The 24,621-nt window shown below is 43.6% G+C and overlaps 1 long non-coding RNA gene across 1 annotated transcript in view; it reads right to left on the minus strand.

The window, feature by feature from the left end:
- LOC120236266 overlaps nt 1–23,721 on the minus strand; it is a 74,633-nt gene extending 50,912 nt beyond the window's left edge. Inside the window, exons 1-2 of the long non-coding RNA XR_005529621.1 lie at nt 23,571–23,721; nt 19,864–19,972 (exon numbers count right to left, since the gene is read on the minus strand). This is a non-coding gene — a long non-coding RNA (uncharacterized LOC120236266). The remainder of the gene's footprint in view (nt 1–19,863; nt 19,973–23,570) is intronic.
- Between the last annotated feature and the right edge of the window lie 900 nt (nt 23,722–24,621).

A 24,621-nucleotide genomic window follows, 5' to 3' on the forward strand; every position in this document is an offset into this window, starting at 1 on the left:
GTAATTGGTACACCCATTGAAGTATCTGTTTCCAAATACTGAAGGACCACTGGGTGAACTGAATGAAAGAACAGAGAGCATTGTAAGGATGAATGGAATTTAGCTAAGCAGGAAAAAAAAGAGAAGTTTTTAGTTGGACAAATGGCTTTCAGGAAGGTATGATGATGATGAGACACTCAATGGGTGCTCAGTCAGATATAAAGCCAGTTGAGATAATGGAGTCAGGCTGATCCACTCACTATCAGCCAAGCCTGACTTAGAATTGTCAGCACTGGGACAGGCCCCGAACAAAAGAAGCACACTTCCCCTCATGGTGCCCCACACACATTTTACAGGAGCAAATGTAGCCTAAAATTCAATTTACCCATTTTTGTTGATTTAGGATAACTGTTTAATTAGTTTTTAGCATTGCATGTTGTTTATGGTCATTGTTTCAATGGAAGTTAAAAGTGAAAAAGTTTAGCATGCCTTGATTTGTAGACAAAATAACTAACAGTTCCAGATTTCTCTCCTTTCCCCTTGCCACATTTCTGATTTAACAGTGTCTCTGACCTAGTGAATTGCCTCTAAATCATATCCCTGGGTTTCCTGAACTTCCATTGTAGGGAACTTCTCCCCTAAGACAACATGCCTCCAGCTGAGAAAACATGTTTTGTCTTGGTGTTGCAAGTGAAAGAATATCTAATAACAAATGTGATAGGCCAAAAGAACATCTGTTTTCTGGAAACGGCATAGTCCTCAATGAGGAAAAGTCCACAGAAAGCTTAAGCTGAGAAGTTCATTTCAGAGTCCACTAAGGCTGGTCCCTGAGCAAACCTAAGACTTGCCCATGAACCAAACCAAACTTGGACAGGGCTCCATGCAGAGGCCATTGCTTCTTACTGTGGGTTTATAATTAATAAACAATGGGGATTAAATATCAACCATAAGAGCAGCTGGTTGGCTCAGTCAGTAAAGTATGCGACTTTTGATCTTGGGGTCATGAGTTTGAGCCCCACATTGGGTGTAGAGATTACTAAAAAAAATTTTTTTAACTTGAAAAACAGAGATATAGATACATTTATACATACATACATAATGTCAGCCGTATGCCAGCCCCTGTGCTGGGAGGAACGGGAGATGTTAGGAGAATAGGATCTGCTCTCACATTTCTCACAGCTCTGAGTACACACAATTAATTCTCATGGAAAGGAAGCTAACAATGGCTTAACAGCAGCCATGTTATTCAGGCTCCCTTCCTGCTGCCTTCAGCATCACAGCCTGCTTGCTCAACTGCTTTCCATGGGCGAAAAAGAGGAGCAGTCTCAAAATGAACTTTATTTTGCTATTTTTTGAGAGACTGAGAGGGAAAGAGTGGCAGAGGGGCAGACGGAGAGAGAAGGAGAATCTTAAACAGGCTTCATGCTCAGCGTGGATCCCGCCACAGGGCTCAATCCCATGACCCTGGGATCATGACCTGAGCTGGAATCAAGAGTCGGACGCTCAGCAGATTGAACCACCCAGGTGCCCAAGAAACAACTTTCTGAGACAATTTAAAACATTGACAACAAATAGAAAGTAAAGATTACTTAAAGTTCTAAAATTAAGACTGGGACAAGGTTGATGCAAACATAGCATATGAAGAAATGGTCTATTTTAGGAATATTCCTATTTGTGGGAATTTAAGTTGTTAGAAGGATATACACTTTGAAAAAGAGATTTTTTTTTCCTCAAAGCCCACAAAGATTTCTCCCTCATATGGCTTCTGTCCTTGTCATTCCTAACTTCACCTACTATACTAATATAGGCCCTCTACCCAGCACATGCATGTACACACATACACACCTACATGCCAGAAGTCTAGTTCAGTGGTTAACAGCATGGATGTTGGAGCCAGACTGCCTCGGTTCAAACCTGGATTTATCATTCTTTAACTATGTGACTCTAATCAAGTTCCCAACCTCCCTCTGCCTTGGCATACTTATTTGTAAAATGGGACTAATCATGGTATTTACCACATAGGCTCTTATGGGAATCGAATGGAGTGATGTGTGTAAAATACTTAGAACAGTACCTGGCATACACTTGTACCATATATTTCTATTACAGTTCTTACTGTGTGCATTCCAATTCAATGGGCAGCCAGAGAAGACCTTGCTAGGGCTGTGGGCTGCAAGAGAGTATTTCATAGCCACCACCCCTAAGGTTGTCATAATCTGCTTGGGAACACAAGACATAGAGAGACTAACTAGAGAAAGTCCTAAGGTGTGTTTAAGGATCAGATCAGAGGGAGTAGCCACTAGTCCTGAGTAGTTGGGCTCCTAACATGTGCCCAGAGCTCAGGCCCTCCTCTCTTGCCTCACTTCCTCCTTGCCTAGTACAGTAGGCAAACATGGAAGCAAAGTCAATGCATAACAATGTCACTATACATCCCTATCACCACTTTGCTATCCCCAAGAACTCAGGCATCCCACCGTGGCCTGTGGTCTCTGAAATGCAGAAAATAGGGATTGAGAGGTGTTCCCTTCTGTTCTCTCAGCCACTGTTTCTTAAACAGTCAAGAAACCCCTCTTAGCCCAACTTGCTACGACAGCTTTGGGCTTCCAATCTGCCAGTCTGTCTCTAGAGCAAAGGCAACAACCTGAACATCAGAGGCCAGGATAGAAGTGGGAGGCACTGCCCACCATTCTGTCTACCATCCGTTATCAGAAACCCACAGCCCCCTTTATCTTGACCCAACAAGAAACCTCTCTGTCTTTGCCCTCTTCCTACGCACACTCACCTAGCCAGGACACCATGGGGCACTGTGTAAAAATACCATAGTTCTCAAATGTTTCTGTAACTCCATCCCACTGTGCTCACATTTCAAACAATGCACAATTCCAGCTGATGATCAGACAGGAAGAGAGGGCAGGGCTGGGGAGCGGCCCTTCCTGAGAAGTTCTCTCCCATCACAGCATTCACGATCCAGAGAAAGGAGGTATCAGTGGTAGCTGAACAATCAAGGAATACCTCCCAAAGGCCAAAGGAGTTAGCAGATGCTTGAGAAATGGTTCTGATTAATAACATACATGGCAGTGGTTAGAAATAGCAAGGCTATCCCAGATGTGGGAACTTGCAAGGGCAAAGGTGCAAGAGAAATCAATGTGGCATCTGTAGAGGATGGTGCTACAATTATAATGACATGTGGATCAGAGGGTAGGGGGCATAGACACACACACACATTTATTTACATTAGCAGCTTTTCACACTATGCCACATATATTATCTCATTTGATCTTCACAACTGATCTGTTGGATTGGCAGGATATGATATGATTCTTCATGTCACAAGAAAGAAATTCAAGCTCTGAGAGAGAAGCAATTTGTTTAGTCCTTTTCAAATTAGTAAGGGGGAATTTGGATTTCAAGCCACAAGTTCAGTGCATTTTCCAGAAGCCTTCTTCCCTCTCCTCTCCCTTCCCCTCCACTTCCTCTTCTTCCTCTTCCTCCCCATCCCCTTCTCCATCTCCTTCTTCCCCTCCTCTTCCTTCTTCGCTCCTCTCTTTGTCCTCCCCCTTCCTTTCCTCCCCCCTTCCTCTCTCCTTCGTCCCCCCTCTTCATAGCTATGGCTACCTCCACCTTCATTTCCACTTCTGTCTCCCTCTCAGCAGTTCTGTGCATAAAGTGAGAGAGGTAGGTCAGGCATCTAGAATGGGGTTCCCGAGTGCCAGCTGAGCCTGTATCTCCACCCAGTCTCTTGGATGAGAAATGAGTCCCCATCACTCCGACCTTTCCCTGAATGCCCTCTCCTTCCTGCTCCAGGGCTGGAACTCCATTTGCACATTCTCCCACCACTGGGGAGTAGAGTATATCTGAGGCAGAGGGGAGTCCTTCTCAGGAGACCCATATGCTGAATCATGCTGCACCAGGGACATGAGGTCCTAGTGTGAGAACAGGAAAAGGGAAAAAGAAAAGGGGGCCCTGGGGAAACAACCAATGCTGAGAGGGAGACAATGCCAGCACGGTTAGCTGGGTTGCCTGTATTCATGGATCTAAATGCACATGAGGGACTTTAACAATAAGCAAAAATGAATAGAAAAGGAATTGAATCACTGAGGAGGAAAATGTCAGGCCGTATATGTAAATGTTACTACCAGACAGTCATTCTTAGCCAATCAACTATCCTAGAGGCTGATTATACCCCAAGATTCAGGGGGCTTGAGAATGTGCTTAAGGTAGAAAAGAAAGAACCTGGTCTCTGAGGTCTTCCTCTTCAAGTGATCTTTAGAATCTTGCTTGGTTTGGGGATCCCATAGGAATCTTGGATGCTGCTTCAGACACCATCTCTCTCTCTCTCTCTCTCTCTCACACACACACACACACACACACACACACACACACGCATGCACACACACACACACACCATGAATCCCACCCAGACTCATACTCACTGACAGGACCCTGTGCTGGGAACATCTCTTCATACCAGGCCCCAGTCTCCTCCATGATGCCCCACCTGGAAAGACTCCGATAATGTCATTCCCATACCCATGACAATGGCTGAGAAAGAGGCCCCCAAGTGTTTGTCCTGGATAACATATGTATTGATGGAGAGCCATGCCTTGGTCCAAAGGAATGGGACTGCAGGACACACACCTCATCTCCTCCCACTCCCCATATGGAGGGGGGCCGAGAACTATTAGAAGCTCAGCCTTGGTTCAGCCTTCATTTGGAGTATCAGGGACAGGGACAAAGGGGTCCTAGACTTCCTGACTCTCACTCCAATTTGTACTTCACAGAGCTCAGGGCATGATGTGCTCTTCAGCAAGGGGGGCCATTTCAAAGGAAAAATAGCACCAGGAGGCTTCACCCACCAGGATGAGAAGCCCCCTTCTGTTCCTCGTCTCCATCTGGAAAGAGCCAGAATTGCTCTTTCTGACTCACCTGTTCCCTGGCACCCTTCTGAGTCTTTACATGTGGGATTCCTCAGAGCCCCTCTGGGGAGTCCTCAAAATGCTTTGGATTGGTTTCCATCTCCTGCCTTAGGAGAACAAGTGCCATACATCATTCCTCTGTGATATAAATTGATTTGTGGTTTCACCCTGCAGTGGCCTCTTGCAAACATCCAGAAATGCCCAGGTCTAGGTTTTTAAGAAACAAGTCATTCTTAACTTTTCAGAAATAAATATTATTTTCACACTCCTGTCCCACACCTAGCTTGAGATTTTCCAGATTTTTTCTTACCCCCAAACTCACCCTCTACATTTTTCTGCACTTCCCCCTCTGTGTCTCTGGGAGAGTGGTTGGTGCATAACAATGGGTGACTGCTTAGGACAGTGGAGCTGGTGCCTCTCAGGGAAGGGGATGTGAGGACACAGGTCCTCCCTCTAAAAGGAGCCAGGGTCCAGGATAATCAAAGGCATTGACAGCAGATCTTTGTGAGAAAAACCTCAGGCCAGTGGCCTACCTTGAGTCCAAAGATTTGGGTGGGAAGGATGGAACATGAGATAGAAGAATAAAAACTGTTAAGCCACATTGATCAACTGGCAACCATATGGATACAATCTAGCCCTATATATGCTTTGCTTTGGAGCCCTCATCCTATCATGGAACATTCCATGAGGATGAACTGTTTAAGGCCTGGAGGTACTTGTAGTCATAACCCCATCCCTCACATTTGATCAAACACTGTTTTAAACTTGAAATGGTGCCATTCTGGAACACACTCTTCCTTAAGACTTGTGTGTATATATTAGTCTTATCTGTAAAGAAAGCATTAGCTCCTCTAGGCCAAGGACCAAATCTCCCTGGACATTGCTGCTTTTTTTTTGTCACCAAATCCCATCCCAGTGCAGGGCCGGATATGCAAAAAGAAGGTCACACATTGTAACCATGGCAAAAGCTGCACTTGGATGCAGGAGAACCAGGCTTTAACCTTGGACCTAATCCTGTGACTTTGAAAAATTCACCTAAATTCTCTGAGCCTTTGCTTTTCACCTGTTAACTGACACTTGAGCTACTTTACTTCTTTAATGGAAAACCAACTTGAAAATGCTTAAATCAATACAAGCTATCCAAATATTAGGCACTGTAGATCCTAGCATTCACGTCCATCTTTGACAGCTTGCAAAAGACCCCCAAATCCAGGATATAACAAGAAGTCGCCACTTTGCTAGGATTTGATTTGCATTCAGGGGCCAAGGAGGCCAGGTTAGTTGTGTACCTGATGAAGGAGCCTAGCTGTGCCCAGCATCCATTGTCCTCAAGCACAGCAGGTGTCCCCAGTGTGAGGCACCCTGCACCATAATGCGGGATCTTAAGGAGTATTGGCAGGTTCTGTGTGAGTCATCTGTATATTCCTAACATGTCTTGAATTCCTCTGCTTGCCTCCACCTGCCTACCCTATCCTATCTCATCTCCTTTGGGCTGCTGCAACATCCTCCTAACTAGTTGGCTTACTTCTAGTCTTTGCCCCCTATGGTCTGTTCTTAACATAGTGGTTGCTATCCTTAAAATCATAAGATAGATCCTGTCGTTCCCTCCCCATCTGAGGGTAAGGAGTGCTCTGGCCAACTCATGGAGGGCACTGACTAAATATTTGTGGAATGAATGAGTGATTGCTGTATTGCATTTCTAGAGAGAGAGAATTATACATGACTGTGTTTTTCATGCGTTTGAGATTCACAAAGGCCTCAGGATATAATCTCACAGATGTCAAGACTCTCTCATACTACAATAGTAAATAATCCATACATATTTAATTGTATATGGAAGTGAATTGAACGACACCTAAATCCACATTTCCAGACAATGCCCAGAATAGGTGTACAAATCAATCCAGATTTGTGCATTGAAGCATGAGGTTAGTACACATGCAACCCAAGAGGTGGTGGGGGTCATGTGAGAGGGTGGGAGGGTGAGAGCCCTGGACAGGCCCTGAGAGGCCTCCTCGAGCAGGCTGGAGCTGGGCAGTGATCACTGCCTGCAGGGGAGAGGAGCAGCACTGGGTGACTTGCTAAGAGAATTCGGTGGAGTATGTTAATTTCTGTGGGACTTCAGAGGCCCCATAACTCTTGGAGATTAATAAGAATCTGGGAAGTATCTGTCTTTGCCGGCTGCTTTCATTTGCGCAGTAATAAAGCTCGCCTTTCTTGTTTAATAAAAACAATGTGGAAACAAATGGTTCTGTGCACAGTGGAACTTTAAAGAAATGAATTCAGCGGCACGGAGGGAAGTGTTTCATCACACTGCTGGCTCCCCAGGTCTAAAAACAGAAGCCATGTTTCCCTTTCCCCACCCACTTTTGCATACCCCACCCCATATTTTGGTTGTGCATCTGGACCCCTCCCTGGCGTGCCAGGCTAGTGGGTGGAATGGGAAGGGAGGGGCAAGTCCCCTGTCCCTGCTGGCCCACACCTGTTCCTTAAACAAAGGATGCCAGGGCTTGGCTCCTAAGATCCCGGTAGCTGGAAGGAGGTGGGTGGAGACCCAGTCCCAGGCTGGCAATAAATACAATGAGAAATAACCAGCTCTTCTGTAAACGGAAACCTGCCTGGGAAGAGAAACAGACTGAGAAATGGTTTAGAGATATCACTGGGAATTGGATCGCTAATGGGTCCTGGGGAAAATTCTGGGTCCCCTTGGCCATTTGTGCATTTATCATGCTCAGGTAGATGATACAAAAAGCCACACAGTCTCCATCCAACTGTCTCAGCCACAAACAGAGTCCAATCATCCACTAAACAAGCCATCATCCTGACCCCAACAGTACTTATGAAATCTCTCACCTGAGCCTGAGATCCCAGCTCCAGCCCTTGCTAGAACGTTATGTTTCCACTTTGTGGTCCTATAGGACCATGTGGAAAATGGTGCTAAGACCAGTGAAAACCACAAGATACTTCATGATGAGGTGAAAGACTAGTGGACAGCCTCCCACTGTGGGAGAACCTGGAAAATACGGGATTTATTAACTGCCTACTATGTGCCCTGCCCTGCTGGCCACCAGCCCCAGGGGAACACATGAATCACAGTAATGAATTAGAACCTCATTAAATTAGACAAGTAGGGGGTCTGGCCTATCTGCATTAATGAAGATCTGATTTATTAACTATCTTTAAAGAAATGCAGTTTTATTACTTTCAAGTATAAGCATTGATTCATATCAAGTGCCAACAAGTATTGCCAAGTGGAGGTACTGATGGCCCTGCCTTAACAAAAAGATAAGATTAATTTGTAATTAACGGCTTCCATTTGCATGGAAACAATTAATGGGCTAAAGTCCTCATAAAAACAGTGCAATCTATTAACTAGATTAATAATGCCCCCTTTACAATCTAGGATAACTTATTAGTTTTTTTCCAGAAAAGGCAAAGGTCAGAGCTCCAGGAGCCTGGGTGCTATGCTGAGCCCAGAGAAAATTATAAAGATGCCCAAGCTTGTTTGCATGGTCCCCAGCCTTCCCATCTCTTTTTTCTTCTTAGTTTCTTTCAGTTGGTAATTTATTGAGGGCAACTAAAAGAAATTTTCAAGAAAAAGTGTAGGATAATCTTTGACCCCAAGGAGCTTACAACGTGGCTGCGATGATAAGACACAGATATATTAAAATATTAGGGAGAAAATCAAATGCTCAATCAAGGCAATGCATAAGCAATAAATCCCAAGTGTGTTTGAACCCCTTAATTGTGCTGGTCACTATCGGAATCCTTTGACATGTATATGTTAATATGTAAGCAACGCTGGGAAATTAGGTATTATAGTTTCCTTTCCCATTCCACAGGTGAAGAACCAATGCTCTGAATGCTCTACATTTTGTCTATACTAACACAGCTGGTAAAACATGTAGTAACTAGTCTTCAAAATGGCCTCACAGTGTGCACACCACTGTGTGGACTAGTCTCTTGAACCTAGGCTGGGTCTAACTTGCTTTTGACCAACAAGAGTATTACAGAAGAGGTGCCATATGACATCTGTGGCTAGATTATAAGAAGCCTTACAGTATCTGTCTAGGCCTCCTAGAATACTTCCTTTGGGGAAGAAAGCAACTAATAAGAAGTCCAACTACCTTGAGACAGACATGCTGTGAGGAAGCCCAACCTGGCCACAGGGAAAAGCTATGTCAGAAAAGACTGATGCTCAGATAGTCCTCAGCTATTATGGCCATCCTCACCTGGGTACCACTCAGGTGAGTAAAGACTCCATCTTGGACATGCAGCCCAGTTGAGCCCTCAGCTGACTCCAATGCCAGCCATCATATAGGACTACAACCACAGAAGAAACCCCTACTGAGAGCCACCCAGTTGAGCCCAGCCAATCTGATAATGGCTTATTTCTTATGTTTCTCTGCAATAGATAACCAGAACTAGATGGTGATATTTGGATAAGAGTGGTCTCATGCCAGAGTTACAAGCTTAACCTCCGTGCCAGACTAGCAGTTGGGTATTATAGGCCACTGTGTGATAACTGCATGTGTCTGTCCTCCTTATCCCTCCCTCTGCCCTCAGTTGGAGAATCTCAAACAGACCTGCCCCTTCATTCCAATTCCTGTTCTCTGAGAATGGTATTCGGTCTGTGAGCATGCTTCAGAGTAGCTATAACCATGCCCAGCTTCTGTGGGCCAGCATCCATTAGATGGGTATTAAAACACAGGACAGAAGGTAACTGTACATGTCCCTAAGACCCATTTTCATGCCCTCTTTGTGGTTATTGTGAGAGTCTGTCTCGGGTGCTTCATTCAGATATATATCTCTCTGGTGTGAGTCCTAGACCCTGGTCCCTATTTTTGCTTCACATCCTATTGCCCCTCCAGATCCACACAGATTAGGCTCTTGAGTTCTGCCAGTACCTAATTTTGCTTGAGATCTATGCAGGTGTCACTTTAAACTCAGATGAAGCTGTCCAAATTCTGAATAATCCCTGGACCTTTGGTCTATATTGGTCCACCTCCTCCCCCACCCCCCCAAAATGAGTTCTTGCCTAAATAAAGCTTTGTCTTATAGCCTATTCTGGGTTTGGGGTCTTCTGGCCTCAATAATGCCAACCAGGGGCTGAGACCCATGAGCAAGGTTATACTCAAAACATTATACTGCCTCAGCCTGCCACCAAGGAATTTGCATTTTGTCAGAGTCAATCTGTTACTAATAAAATGAAGCTTCTGTTATAAAATCCCTGCCATTCTTACATTTGGACTAGCTACTTTGATGGGTCTCCTTTCAAACTCCCTGGACACCACCATGTCACTTCATCCATGTATATATACCACTGGCCTGACCTTCTGGTGGCTATCTACATCCCTGAGATTTTATTAGGATTTCCTTCTATAGCTCCAAACAAGACAGGAGTTTAATTGGAGGATAAGGCTGTAACAAAGGGAAGAAATCTTCCTCCCTCTTCCTCTCAGCTGTCCATGCCTTCCAGCCCTGAGGGCTCGGAAAGAAAGCTCCAGAGTAGAAGTCTACCTTTCGGAGATACCATGGGACAAGTAGGTACACAGCACACATGGAAGGTGACAGGTGAATTCTTGGAGACATCCCTGGCATCCTAAGCCCCACTGAGGCAAGTCACATAGCCAGGATCAGCTCTGATCTTGGAGCAGAATCCTGAGTATAAATTTAGATTCTGCTACTTCCTCACTCTGTGACTTGCTACAAGTTCTTTAACTTCTAAGAGTAGTTTCCTCCTCTGTAAAATAGGGTTATTGGTGGCTGTTACATAAAATTCAGCGAGAAAATATCTATGAAACTCTTATACATAATACTCAATAAATGATATCTGCTAGCAGTGGTAGTATATATACATAGTTTTTATATTTTTAAATCAACATGTAAGTTTGCAGTATTTGGCCCCTAATTATATCTCCAGATTTAATTCAAATGAATAAAGTAAGACACTTTTTCACATGAGATTTTATTGAATCCTCACAAGATCACTACTACAATTACACTTTCCTTAGCGTGAAAATGAGATCTGGAGAAGTGCAGTAACTGGTATCACCTCAGTCTGGCAAGTTAAAAAGTTAAGAGCAGTGACTTGGCCAAGGTGACACAGCCCCTTGAAAAGAGAAAAGTTTGAACTCTCTCTCTGAATTTGAAGTTTAACTCTAGGCCCGTGCCCTGTCACCTTGACCTTCCTAATGTAATGACTCATCTGTCAATAAACAGGCACTTGTTTGAACATCTACTTTCTACTAACCTTCTAGGAGAGACATAAGGGAAAAAGAGAAATAGCCAGGCCTTCTTCTGAGGAGTTCATGACTAGCAGGAGCAACAAGAAAAATATAAACATTATGTAATGTTTTTAAACGAATACAAAAAAAAGATTGCTATGTTTGTGCCAAGTTTAAAAAGGCCTCTAAGAGTTCCAAGAAGAGAGGATAATACCTGGGAGGTAGATATAGGGGATATATGTCAGGGTCCCTCTGGAATAGATGGAACACTCAAATGAGGAGGATTTCTTTGCAGGGGGTTCATTACAATAGGGCAGGCAGGGTAAAGAGGTCCATTGTAGGAACCCAGGGTTCACAGGAGTGAAGATGTGACCAGCTTCAGTTTAAAAAGGTGGGGACAGGAAGAAGTCACTGACACTGAAAGGGAGAGGTTTGTGTACAGCAGGCCACTGACCAGGGTAGGGACCTTACAGTGACAGGTGAGGACTTCACAGAAGGAAAGGAGGGAGGAAACAATTTGACCCCACATATTTCCCTCTCTATTAGCCCAACTAACCAGAAGCCAGAGGACTCACTCACCTGTTAAGGCAATCCATACAGGACACCATGCCAAGCAAAAGGCAGGTGAGAAGTGGATCTGGAGGCCAATGGGAGCTATGCAGCATGGGAGGCTCTGAATTTTAAGTGGAGTCTGAGTAGGTCAAGAGAGGAAGCATCCCATTGAGGGAGCCAGTGTCTACAGGCTGGACAAAGGTGTGAGACCAGTGGAAGGCAATGGATGGTAAGAATACTAACTTAGCTTGGCTACTTGGGCTTGGCTGAAGAGTAGTATTTTAATGTTCTGAATTATAGGTTAGATCATCAGAACATTCAGCATGGTGTTCAGCACACAACAAGATCTCAGTAAGTCTTTTTGATGAAATAAATCAGCACAACCATTAAATACTTGAGAATCTGGGATTCCACGAAGGAAAGCCCTCTCTAGATCCTACATGTGAAGAGGAGCTCTTGTAGGTAAACTGGGGGAACAGGTTTCATACCTTTTCCTCTTCCTCTTCCTGGTCTTTGTATGTGGAATCACTGTCCCACTGAGCAGATATAGCCTATGGAGGCCCAAGAAAGCCACACTACCTTCAAAGAGAGTCTAGGCCTTTCCCCCCACTTTTATCTTGAGCACTAACCTAAGACATTTCTATTACTGCAGGGAGGATGTTTAGGTGGTGGAGGGTTCAGTAGGGCAGAAAAAGCAAGGAGGGAGCCAAGCAAAGAGATAGTCTCTAGACCACAATATGAAGGTGTGTTGCTATGGCAGGCCTTCTGCCTCCCAACACAGGTCCAAGGGTTTTCAACTCTCCAAGCCCCAAAGTAACACTCGGTTAGGACCGATACTTTCCAGGAACAATGTAACAACATAGGGAAATCCTACTTCATTCATGTTTTAGTCACCACGGAAAACTTGCAGTGATATGGCCATTAGATGCTCATAGAATAAACAGAGTAGTAAGGAAGGAAGGAAGTAGGGATGAAAAGAATTGGGGGCGGGGGGGCGGTGAGGATAGCTTTACTATTCCTTGTGTCTCTCTAGAACAACACAAGGTACTGTTGAAAAGACAGGAAAAGAAGGCGCAGTCCAGTTGGGAGACAAGACTGTATCATAAGGCATTAACCAAGTAGGACCATTCAATGGTTGAATAACATGGCTGAGTAACATGGAACCGATCACAAATGTAAAAACAAACAAACAAAAAAAAGATGAACACATGGAAAGCACAGGTAACAAAAGTGTGGGTCTGGGTGGCTCAAAAGGTTGGTTTAATTTTAGTAGAATAAGTGGATGCAGGAAGGTTTCTCAGGTAAAGGGAACAGCTTAGATGAAAGCAAGGAGGTCAGAACAAACAAGGCATGGGTCCAGAGCATATGCTCCCAATTCATATTAACAAATATTGACACATACACACCCTGTACTGCCTAAGGCACAGGATTGAAGATTAGAGAGTCCGTGAACTCCAGAAGCTGCCCAGTTGTTTCCAGCTCTGAGAATCTAGGAGTGGGAAGAAACTGGCCAGGTCAAACAAAAATTCTTTTCAGAGAATCCTAGATAGCTGGTAGGCTGCCTTCTGCTCAGACATCCCCATGTAGGAGATGACAAAAGGTCATCTGGGTCCTTTCTTGGATGATTTTCATTGCTTAAAAGTTTACTGTATAGTAACTTAAATCCTCCCCCTTGTTCCCACAAAATGTTGCTCTTGTTATCATAATCATCAATATTATGAACATTCCTCTGTTTCGCCACGCCAAGTCCTCTCTCTGGGCTTTTTCCCGGGACACCATGGGACTGTGCGAGAGAGCTGGGGCCACCATCTTGTGAGGATGGCTCCTATTCCTTCTCAGGTGCAGGGACCCCAGATCAGGCCACAACTTGCCCCCAGCCCCCTGGCCTCTCTGCTTTGGTCACAGAAGAAAGCCCATCTACAGTCTGGTAATACCACACATGTTTCTGGACATTAAATGGCCAGAACTGTCAGAAGAAATGTCAAATAGAATATCGTGGAGCCCCCAACTGCTCTCTTTCCCATCTTGCTGACACACCCTTTGAAAGCTGTGGGAAGCAGAAAATTGCTCATCTTCTTTTAATCAAGGACACTTTTTAAGATGCTTAAGTACAATACTATTTAAAAATGGGCAGCTTTATATAAAGGAAAGGAGAAAAAGTACAGCAGCAATGTACAGTATATCAGATTGAATTAGTTTTTCATGCCACAACATGTAAACAAATCTGTTTAATTAGAACACCTTGTTTTTATTGCACTCTGAGCCATTTTTCAATGATGAAGAGAAAATAAGACCATGGGGAAGGGAATCTGAAATTTCTCAGGGAACTCCAGGGATCTTCTCTACTTTCCCTAATGACCCAGCTCCTGGGGTGTTCCCTTACATTCCCCATTGGTGACTCTTGGCACCCCCTTTCTCACTCAGCCCCTTCCCCCAGAGGCCTTCAAAATAACCTCCATTTGCAGAGATTTCAGATTTTATCCACAGAGGGAAGATGAGATATGGTCTCCTATATGATGATAACGTGGACCTCCAGGAAATGGAGAGAGGGAAATGCTCAAGGACCCCAAGGCTCCAATAGCAGCTGGCAGAGGAGAGCAAGATCTGGGTTGGAGTCCAGCATCTTGTTCTGAATCTGGCACTGGGGGTGGGCTATGGAGTTGGCCCCCCGGCTCCAGCCTCTGTCTCCTCATTTATGTAAGGGAGAGCCTGGCCGAGAGCCCCTGACAACCCCCACACTCAGGGATTCAGACTCATGCCTTGGACCTCATACCACCATACACATCCTCCTGGTTCACAGAGGCTTCAATCAAGGGAGCTGAGAAGGATCTATAGAAAGCAGCTGCGTGCTCTTCAGCCAGCCTGCTCAGAGCCCTGAGGATGCCCTGATCTCCCTGGACTGTCTGCTGCAGTTCTCTCCTCCCCAAAATGCATACTTTCCCCTCCTTACATACACCCCTGTTTCCACCCACCCCCCCAACTGCATTCACACCTGCACGGGTGTGAGTGTTTGTATTTTTGGTTTCTGGTTAGTTTCCGAACAAGCAGAAGATTTAAGCTTCTAATCCATCTGTTGGGTGCAAAGCATAATATATTCTGGGAGTGGATTAGGGGACTAAATTTGGGAAATGTGTTGTCAAAATGTGGTTTTGCAATGCAAGCTTATTGATGAGGGTGTCATTTGGAGTCTGAAGGCCTTTTGGGAGTTGCTGTGTGAGGAGGGGTGAGACTGGGGGAGCAACAGGTGCACACAACTCGACCTCCACAGAATATGGAGGTGGAAAACTTTCTTTTGGGATACCAAATCACTCCTTTCTGGGTTCTCCCCCATCCCTTGCTTCTTCTCTCCTACAGCAGGATGATACAACTTTCAGGATCCTCCCTTCCACAGAACCACTCTCGGGACACTGACATATATTTATTCACAGTCAGGAGTGATAGATATTAAAAGATAAAAATCTCAATTCCTTTCTGGAATGTGTGCATTTTAATGATGTTCAGAGTCTTATGTTATCATAGTGGAGATGTAGGCACCCTCTTGCACATTTGAAGTGGTGGAAAGATGGCTTCTGTTTGTCTTCTTCCCGACACCACCCCCTGCATCTATCCCTTGTGTCCCAGGCCTCAAATGGGGGTAGAGGGAGTGCATAGTCTAGAATGCAGAAGTCAGCTGCAGACTTGGAACAGTTAAACAGCAGCTTTAGGATTCCAAAGCAAGAGAGTTATGGGGTGGAGACAGGCAGGGAGGAAGCAATGAGAGACATCACTCACCCATCCAGGCTGGGCTGGGTACATCACAGAAAGGTGATAGGGTCCTTAGAGAATATCTATAGCAATGTAGGAAGACCATCCACAGCATCCCTGACCAGTAACCACCAGCCTCTGATATATTGTCTCCGGCAAGGGGGCGCTCACTACCCGTCAGAGAGGCTGTCTACCACGCACCAGGTAGAGCCTGACTAGGTAGAGGAGAAAAGACTGACCCCTAATACGTCGGTAGATCAGGAACACCACATTCCAGCCTCCATTTGATATACAAGGTTGGAATGAAATCTCCCCTTCAGACCCACTGTCCTTTTTCCAGATTACTTGAAGATGGGGCTGAAACCTCTTCCAATTCATAAGCTTTACTCCTAACTGATCCCTGTCATCCCCCATCTGAGAATTGTCAAGTATTAATCGATCCACTACCCTGCTCCTGAAAGAGGCTAAGTGCCCTGGAGCATGTGAGAAGTACAGTCCTTGGCTTTGGAAAGTTCATAACCCATGTGGGTCTGGAGGAAAAACAGCATGTAGGACATTGAGAATGATTTCAAACAGGGCAAGGAGATCATAGGAAGGCTAGAGGATGGGATCTGGATGTCAGCTAAGTAAAATTAAAGAAAAAAAAGTAAGATCCTTTAGTGGGAAGCTGCAAACACGGGAGAGAGCTCACTCCTCCCAATAACACCGCCTCCATCTTGCTTCTGAACAGGACAGTGTTCATCTGATCCACTTCTCATTAACATCTCCAAAGTTGTCAAGCTTCGTTAACTCTTTCTCTCATGGTTGGACCCAGCTTATCTCAATACTACCTCGGTGTTTTAAAACAGAGTTTGTCCCTACTGCCTCATGAACTGAGGTCAGGGAGTCCAGTTTTCTTTTCTTATGGTCCTGTCCATGCAACAAAGGAAACCCAGGAAATGGCTCAGGGTTCCATATTTAGAAAATGAAAAATGCCCTGGTACTTCTGTGCCCTGAGTGGAGGGATAACAGAAAACAAGAGAGGAAATACTAATGCTGATGGTGGCACTGAAACCACCAATGGGATTTGATGCAATAATCTGACAAGAGAGAATCTTAATAACATAATGAACATCCCTGGGGGGTAAGGAACACCAGGAGTAAAAAGCCGGAAATGCCTGAGCAGTTCCTTTGGCGGTTTCCATATCACTATCCTTTCTCCTATTGTCTTCTGCATTATCAGTTTTTCAGTCTCTACTGGATTATTACCGCCCACACAGAAACATGTCATTATGTCTGCCATTAAAACTCTCTTGACCCCATGTTTCTCTAAGTACTGACCCATTTCTTTGTTCAACTCTGTACTCTATTCTCTTTCAAATTCCTCTCATCACTTTCTCTCTTAAACTCCAGTCTACCTTCTATAAACACCTCTCAATCAAAACTCTCTTGCCATGATCTCTAATGACCTCCACGTTGTTGTATCCACCCATCAATTCCCAATGCTTGCCTTATCTGCAGCATCTGTCCACCTCCCCTGACTGCCCACCTCCCAGGACTGCACATTTTCTCTACATGTTGAGTGCTCTGAGGCACCTCATTGATCCTTTTTACCAAAACTCACCCTGCTGCTGATATAACCAGGCCCCTGACTTCCAACACTGTTATGAGCTCAGTGACTCCCAAGTTTGTCACTCCAGTCTGGATTTTGCTCTTGATTTCTAGACACATGTCTCCCACTGCCTCTGTAATAATCTTCACTTGAATGTCTACAAACTCCCTCAAATGCAAGATGTCCCAAACTGAACACTTAATTTTTCCCACCCCACTGCTATTCTACCCACAACCTTTCCTATCCCAGTTATTCAAGTGAAAAAATCATGGAGTTGACCTTGACTCCTCTTTTTCTGTCACACCCACATCTAATCTGCCAGCAGATTCTATTGGCTCTACTTTCAAAACATATCTAAATTCCAGATATTCCTATTCATCACCTCTGCTGTCACCACCCAAGCCAAGTTGAGGCTTTACTACCTCCTTCCTTGAGTGTTCTCACAGCCTCCCTGCCTTTTTGGAGGTATTCTCTTTTTTTAATTTATTTATTTAAATTCAAGTTATTTAACATGCAGTATAGTATTGGTTTCAGGAGTAGAACCCAGTGATTCATCACTTACATAAAACCATCACTTTCTGCCAAGTCTTCACTCTCACTTTCTCAAGAAGGCCCACCTGGCCATGCTATTTAACCCTGCAACCTTCCGCCCTTAGCATCACACCCAACCCTCTTGCTCTCCTCTACATACTTTCATAGCATCAACATACTGTATCATGTACTTATCTTCATGTTGTGCATGCATATCTCTTCCTCTCCTGAAATATAAGCTCCACATGGACAGGAATCTTTGTCTGTTTCATTCTCAAATGTATCACAAGAACCCAGGGCAGTGCCTGGCACATAGATGTTCAATAAATGAGTAAACTTCCCTTTTCCCATACACAGCATGCTCTACCTACTTCTTCCAGGTAAGGTCTCTATGAATCTTTCTCTTTGGGATAACAAATATCTGCATTTCTGACAAATATTTATTTATAAAAGATATAGTACTTGCAATTTATGTACTGCTTACCAGTGCTACTATCCACCTGTAAAACGCTCACAGTATACCAGGCAAGAATCTTAACAAGGACCATCTTTTTACATTTTTCCAATAGTTCCGTAAGGTAGTATGATAAAATGCATAGCTGGATCCAGTATTTCACCCCCTTCCCACCTGCAGCACCCATACCATTGGGTAGCCCTTCTGATAAACATGGTGTATTTCCTCTCCCCTAAACTTAGAGTGTGGCCATGTGACTTGTGTTGGCCAATGATATATGAGCAAAAATGACAGCATCAAGTTCCAAATCTAGGTTCTAAAAAAGGCCCTGGCCTTGCATGTTTCCTCTTGTCATTTCTGTCATCCCAGTGAGAATACACCTAGGCTGGCCCGCTGGTATTACAGAAATACAAGAGACATGAGCCACCTGAGTGAAACCCAGACTAGATCAGACCCTTGGACACATAACCAGTAAACATGGTTGTTGCTTTTAAACCTCTGAGCTTTGGGGTAGTTTGTCACACAGTAATAGTTAAGTGATAGAAGTATTCCCACATTTCTCATTTTAGACATGAGGAAAATGAGGTTTAACGAAGGTAAATAACCCACCCAAGATCTCATGGCTGGTGAGCAGTGAAGCCAGGTTCTCCCTGAGGCCTTCTGATTCTAGAGCCTGTGCGTTAACCACTAGGCAACATCACCAACCCCTTTCTTGCCTTCCCTGTTCTTCTGGGCCGCACACCACTTGGACATACTCTGAATTCCTCTCCGAATATATTTACCAATTCATTCATTCATTCATTCATTCATTCACACTTCAAAACAATAAAGTAAAAGTTGATTGAGCATCACATTAACTTGAAAGGTGCTGGAAATGCTGAAATAGAACTCAAGCAATGTAAAATAGGAATGTATCAAAAAGGGAGAAAACACACAAAGACTGTAGCTGGAGAGAGATGTGCCCAAATGAAACTGAGAACAATAACAATGAGAGTGTGCTAGTGACAGCTGCTGGAAATGTTCCCAGAATGTGGACCCTGCTATGGTTCGGAACGTCCAGCTTTAGGACAAGGTGCTTGAGGGAACTGGACAATTTCTATCCTGGGTGCTGTGTAGAGCACGACCCTCCCCCCCCCCCGCTTACAGATACTCCTTAACCCCCATGACCTTTCACCTCTCTCTCTTCTCAGAGTAGGATAAGAGACCTAGTATTATTAGTCACTGCCACTCAATGTTAAAAATAGACAAGCCATTTTCAGTCTTCATCAAAACAATATCATGATGAGTCACTTATTTTTCAGGATTGTGAATATCCAGAAAATATTAAAACACTCCCAAGACAGGCAGGCAGTTCTCATTGTAAGAAAATGCTATTCTTTATAAGGATTTGTGACTTGTCTGGTACCATATGGTTAATAAGTGGCATAATAAAACTGAGAACAGAGTATTTAAGGATGAGAAGAATCAACAGATAGAGAAGTAAAGCAGGATATTCTTTGACCTTGGGTGAGTTGGTAAACTTTTCTGAACTGCTGCTTCTCTATTAATTAAGTTGGAAATGATAATGCCTAGTTCATGAGCTGTGATGAAGTTTAGGTTAAGTTAGAAAATCAAGGGCCCAAAAAGATGTTTGGCATGAATCCTTAGGCAGATAGAGCATCATGCCATCCATTCAATAAATATTCGTTGAATGTCTACCGTGTGCCAGGTTCTATAATATCCTGGGAATACTGAGATACATAAAATGTATGGCTCTCCCTTCTGGAGCTCATGGTCAAGTAAGAGATGCAGACTAGTAAAACTTGCAGCTATGGCACAGTGAGCCATGTGCTTTGTTGATCTACATACAGGAGACAGGGGAACACTCACCAGTTTGCAGTTTCAAACTCACAGTCTCAAAGCTGGGGGCACTTGTCAAAACTTCAGAAGAGGTTTCAAATGATAATGCAAAGAACATATTCACCAGGATGTAGTCACCCTGTAACAAGATGGGAAAAACCCATTCCAAGCCTTTTAATAAAGCACCCCTGGAATGAAGACTTGCAGCCAAAGGGGAAATAAATAGTCTTGTCCTTTTAGAACTCAGCGAAACACACTGAATTGCATCCACTGGGACCTCTGACTGTCCTCATTCTGCATTAATCCCTCCTATGTATTGAATTCTCACTCCACACCCTCACATAATCCTCATAACCTCACTGTGAAATGAATGCTGTTATTTATCCCCTTTTCACAGAATAATGAACTGGTGTTTGGAAGTTCAGCAACAGCTTGGAATTGATAGCCAGGAGCCACTGGGCTGGGATTCAACCCAGGACCAGTGAACCAGCTTGGATCCTTCTCTCTTTCTTAGTAGACCTGGCTGGCGGGGCAAAGGAGCGTCGGCAGACATTTTGTAGGGTGCTCTTTCAGACCTAAGCCTATCTAGGATTGCTCAGTTACCAAGAACCACAAGACCAAATTGGGGTTATAAATATAAGTGTTGTGGGTGATCCACTCAGTTTGAGTTATTAGGGAAGACTTTGCAATAGAGTTAGGACTTCAGTTTGTGGCTGGGTAGAGAACACAAGCAACATCCATTCCGTAATTCTTTTGATAAAGATGCATGTTTCTGTGCACCGAGCTGCAGTTTATTTCTTATTCGTCTCCGTCTGTCCTCTTCCTTAGAACATCTTAGATGTGTAAAGAAAGAAAACAATTGAACTGCTTCTATTACTGTAATTACAGCATGACACTACAGTGATGGAAGAGGAAACCACCTCAGGGGCTGGGGAGAGGAGGGATAAATGCCAAGGGAGCCACCCGTGCCTGTAGGTCAGGTCGAAGGGCTTGCAAACGAAGAACAAAAGTTCTCATTACACAAGATTCTTATCTATTCCTTCTAGCAAGCCCAGCACGACCCCGACTTAGAAACTAGTTATTAGTTCATGATTCTATCTGCTCCTGGCCCTCCCTACAGGAATTATTCTCTCTTCTCAGACCTCCTATAATCCATTAACTATGCCTTTTTTTGAGGGATTTGGCACTTTCCACTTCATATGATGTTTACATATGTGCAAGTTACTACTTCTCCTCAACTTTAATCTCTGTGCAGGCAGGGTCTGTTTGGACGTGTCTTCGGGTCCCTCACAGCAGATGCACATGCCCACTGTATGCTTCATTAATGTTTATGGAAAGGATGAAGTTACAGTTCCAGCCCTTGAAAAAAAAAATCTTTTAATTCTACTGCTGCCTCCTTCAAGAATCCAGTACAAGAATTTTAGTACTGTTCTCGATTTCTACACAAGAATGTCTGGCCCTTGAAAATGTCTGTTCAAGTCTCAGGAAAGTGATCCGTTGATCAGTCAATGAACACCATGGGTAAGGCCAAACCCCTGCACTGCTTGCTCCCAGCTCCCACCCCTCTTCATCATCACGGTCCATTCCCTGCTGTCCCTTAGCACAGACCTCATCACTGTGTCCACCAGCATTTCAGATGCTCCTGACCTCAAACACTCCCCTCTTCCTTCCAACCCATACAATGCTTCTGGATTAACTTTCTGAAACTCTTCCTTTAATTATACTGAGGAAGAAACAAGCCTAGTGGTTGAACATGGAACTTTGGAAACAGTCAGACTGGACTCAGTCCCAGCCCTACCATGTATTAACCCTCAATCATCTCGTCTGGAAAATGATGATGATAATAGTACCTGCCTCCCAGATAGTGGTAAGCATTAAATGAAATATTTAGATTTCCCAGAGTACCAGCCTCCATATAAACTTTTAAGAGATGTTAAGACACAGAAAAAATAATACCTCTCTTCCCTAATCTGCAACTCTCAATGCTTACAAGGCACTTCCCTTTGCCTGGCATCCCTGTTCCCCCAGAATGTAAGTGCTCTGCTACCTCAAACTGGCCAGCCACCCTCTGCTTCAGCCAGGCTCACACCATTTCTCCAGAGACCTGGACTCTTCCCTCGACTGATCCAACAGCTGGCAAATATTTGGGAAACAATCTTTAGGAGCTCCATACTCAGAACATATTTTAAGATACAGTCCAGATTGATTCAAGAATTCAGTATTTTATATATGTGTGTGGGTGTATTGTTGTGGGTGTGAGTGTGTATGTGAACGCTAAGGAAAAACAAGATAAAATTAATCTGTTATTATTGTGGCTACAGCTTCTCATACATAAGAGCAAGAGAAAAATATATAAATAAAAAGATTACTAGATTTGACCACACAAAAGCTAAAAAACAGAACAAAACAAAAACCATATATCCTTGCATCTAAAAACACCCCACAAACAATGCTAGAAAGCAAAAAATCGAATAAGAAAAAAAATGATTTCACGATATATGCCAAACAAAAGATTAATAGTTTATAAAGAGCTGTTACTAAGCTATATGAGGAAAGTGTCAATAGAGAAATAGGCAATGTACTTAAAGTAGCAAGTCGCAGAAAAAGAAACGCAGAAGATCAAGCATTGAGAAAATGCTACCTCAATAATAATCAGATAAAATCAGAGTAAAGCCCACAGTTCCACTTTGGTCTCCCAAAAGGGGAAACTGCCCTTTGCAGCCAGTGACAGTCAGTACTGACAGCCCTGCAGATAAACAGGAACTCCCATTCTGGTGGGACGACATCGGTGCCTTGGAAGCCCCTGTGACAAGATGCACAAAAGGTGTTTCAAATGTGAATAACTTCTGACCAGTAATTCTACCTTCAGGAATCACTCCTACAAGAATAATGGGAGATAAGCACCAAGATTTCTGCATAAAGATTTTTATCACAGTGTTTCCTTCAATGGAAAAAAAAATGGAACAGCTTAAATTTCCAACAGGAAGATGTTGAAAGGAAGTGAGAGCATGTTCACAACTCAATGCTGTACAGCTACTCAAGATTATATTTTAGGGGCACCTGGATGGCTCAGTTGGTGTCAGACTTTGGTTCAGGTCATCATCTGATGATTAGTCAGTTCAAGCCCTGCGTCGGGCTCTGTGCTGACAGCTCAGAGCCTAGGGCCTGCTTCTGATTCTGTATCTCCCTCTCTCTCTGTCCCTCTCCTGCTGGTGCTCTGTCTCTCCTTGTCTCTCAAAAATAAATAAACATTAAACATTTTTTAAGTTTATATTTTAGAAGAATATTTAATAGAAAAATAGCCATAAAATATTGTAAGTAAAAAAGTCAGGTAGGATTCTAAATTTGTAGTATATTCCCAGAAAACTGGGAAGATACCATGGAAATGTTATACAGTTATCTCAGGAGGAATTACCAAGAATCATAATTTTTTTATCAGTTTTTGTCTGAGAGGGAAGGATGTTTGGGGGGGGGGATAATTATAAATTAAACATAGCCAAATGGACCCTCCCTAGGCTTCAAAGTCAGTTCAAAGTCCTACATCTTCCATGAAATATATTTTGACTACTCTGGACCTCACTGAACTACTCACCCTTCACACTCTTTCAACAATTATTATTCATGTTATACAATCACCCATTTGATCATGTTTCCTTCTATCTAATTATCGAAGGCTTGAAAGTATTAGTTCTTCAACAGGTTCATTCAGGAAGTACTGATAGCTGGATCTACCTTACCCACAGCAGACTGCATTTCCCAAGACAGTCTCAAGAATTTCTCCCATCCTACATGCTCTTCTTACATTGGCATTGACATTCTTCCTATGAAAAGGCAGGATCTATGTTTCCCTGTCCTTGAATCTGAGAAAGGCTGTGACTACAGCAGAAATAATGCCATGTGACTTTTGAGGCCAGGTCATAAAAGACAACAATGCTTCCACCCAGTTCTCTTGGGATGTTCTTTTTTAGAACCCTAGTGCCATTTGATGAGGAAGCCCATGGAGAGTCCATGAGTCGGTGTTCATCAGGCTAAAAGCTCTAGCTGAAGTTCCAGTCAACATCCAGCAACAGTCACCAATATACAAGTGAGAAAGTCTTCGTGATGACTCCAATCCCATCCATTATCTGCCTGCAAATACATGAGAGACCCTGAAAAAGAACTGCCCTAGCTGAGCCTAGTCAATCTCTAAACTTTGAGATATTATATTTTAAATCATCAAGTTTCAGGGTGATTTGTCACACAGCAATTGATAATCAGAACTTACTTATACTTCCTTTTTCCTCTGATGCCTCACTGACCACTCTGGAACACTTTTTTTTTTTTTTTTTTTTTTTGATGAGAGAAAAAGCACACAAGCAGGAGAGAGTGGCAGAGACAGAATCTTGAACATGTTCCATACTCAACAAGGAGCTCAACATGGAGCTTCTAATCTCAGTATCCTGGGATCATGACCCAAGCCAAAATCAAAAGTTGGGTGCTTAACTAACTAAGCCATCCAGGGACCCCCTCTCTGGAACACTTTAAATCCTAAATCCATTAGCCCTATAAAAAAAAATCCATGCATATTTGTTATATAAATGAATGGATGGATGGATGGATGGATGGTGGATGGATGAATGGGTGAATGAATGAATGAAAGTTCTAAATATCACTATATATTCCTTAGTTCCACACTTATGGATGCTAATGACTCTTCTTAAGAACCTTCTGACCTAAGAGAACCAGCATATTCTGAACTTTGCTTCCTTCTGCATACTTCCTTTCAATTACCCCTCCAATTCTCCAGCA

The sequence above is a fragment of the Hyaena hyaena genome, unplaced genomic scaffold (assembly GCF_003009895.1).
Source record: "Hyaena hyaena isolate Hyena2069 unplaced genomic scaffold, ASM300989v1 scaffold_150, whole genome shotgun sequence".
Classification (NCBI taxonomy): Eukaryota; Metazoa; Chordata; class Mammalia; order Carnivora; family Hyaenidae; genus Hyaena; species Hyaena hyaena.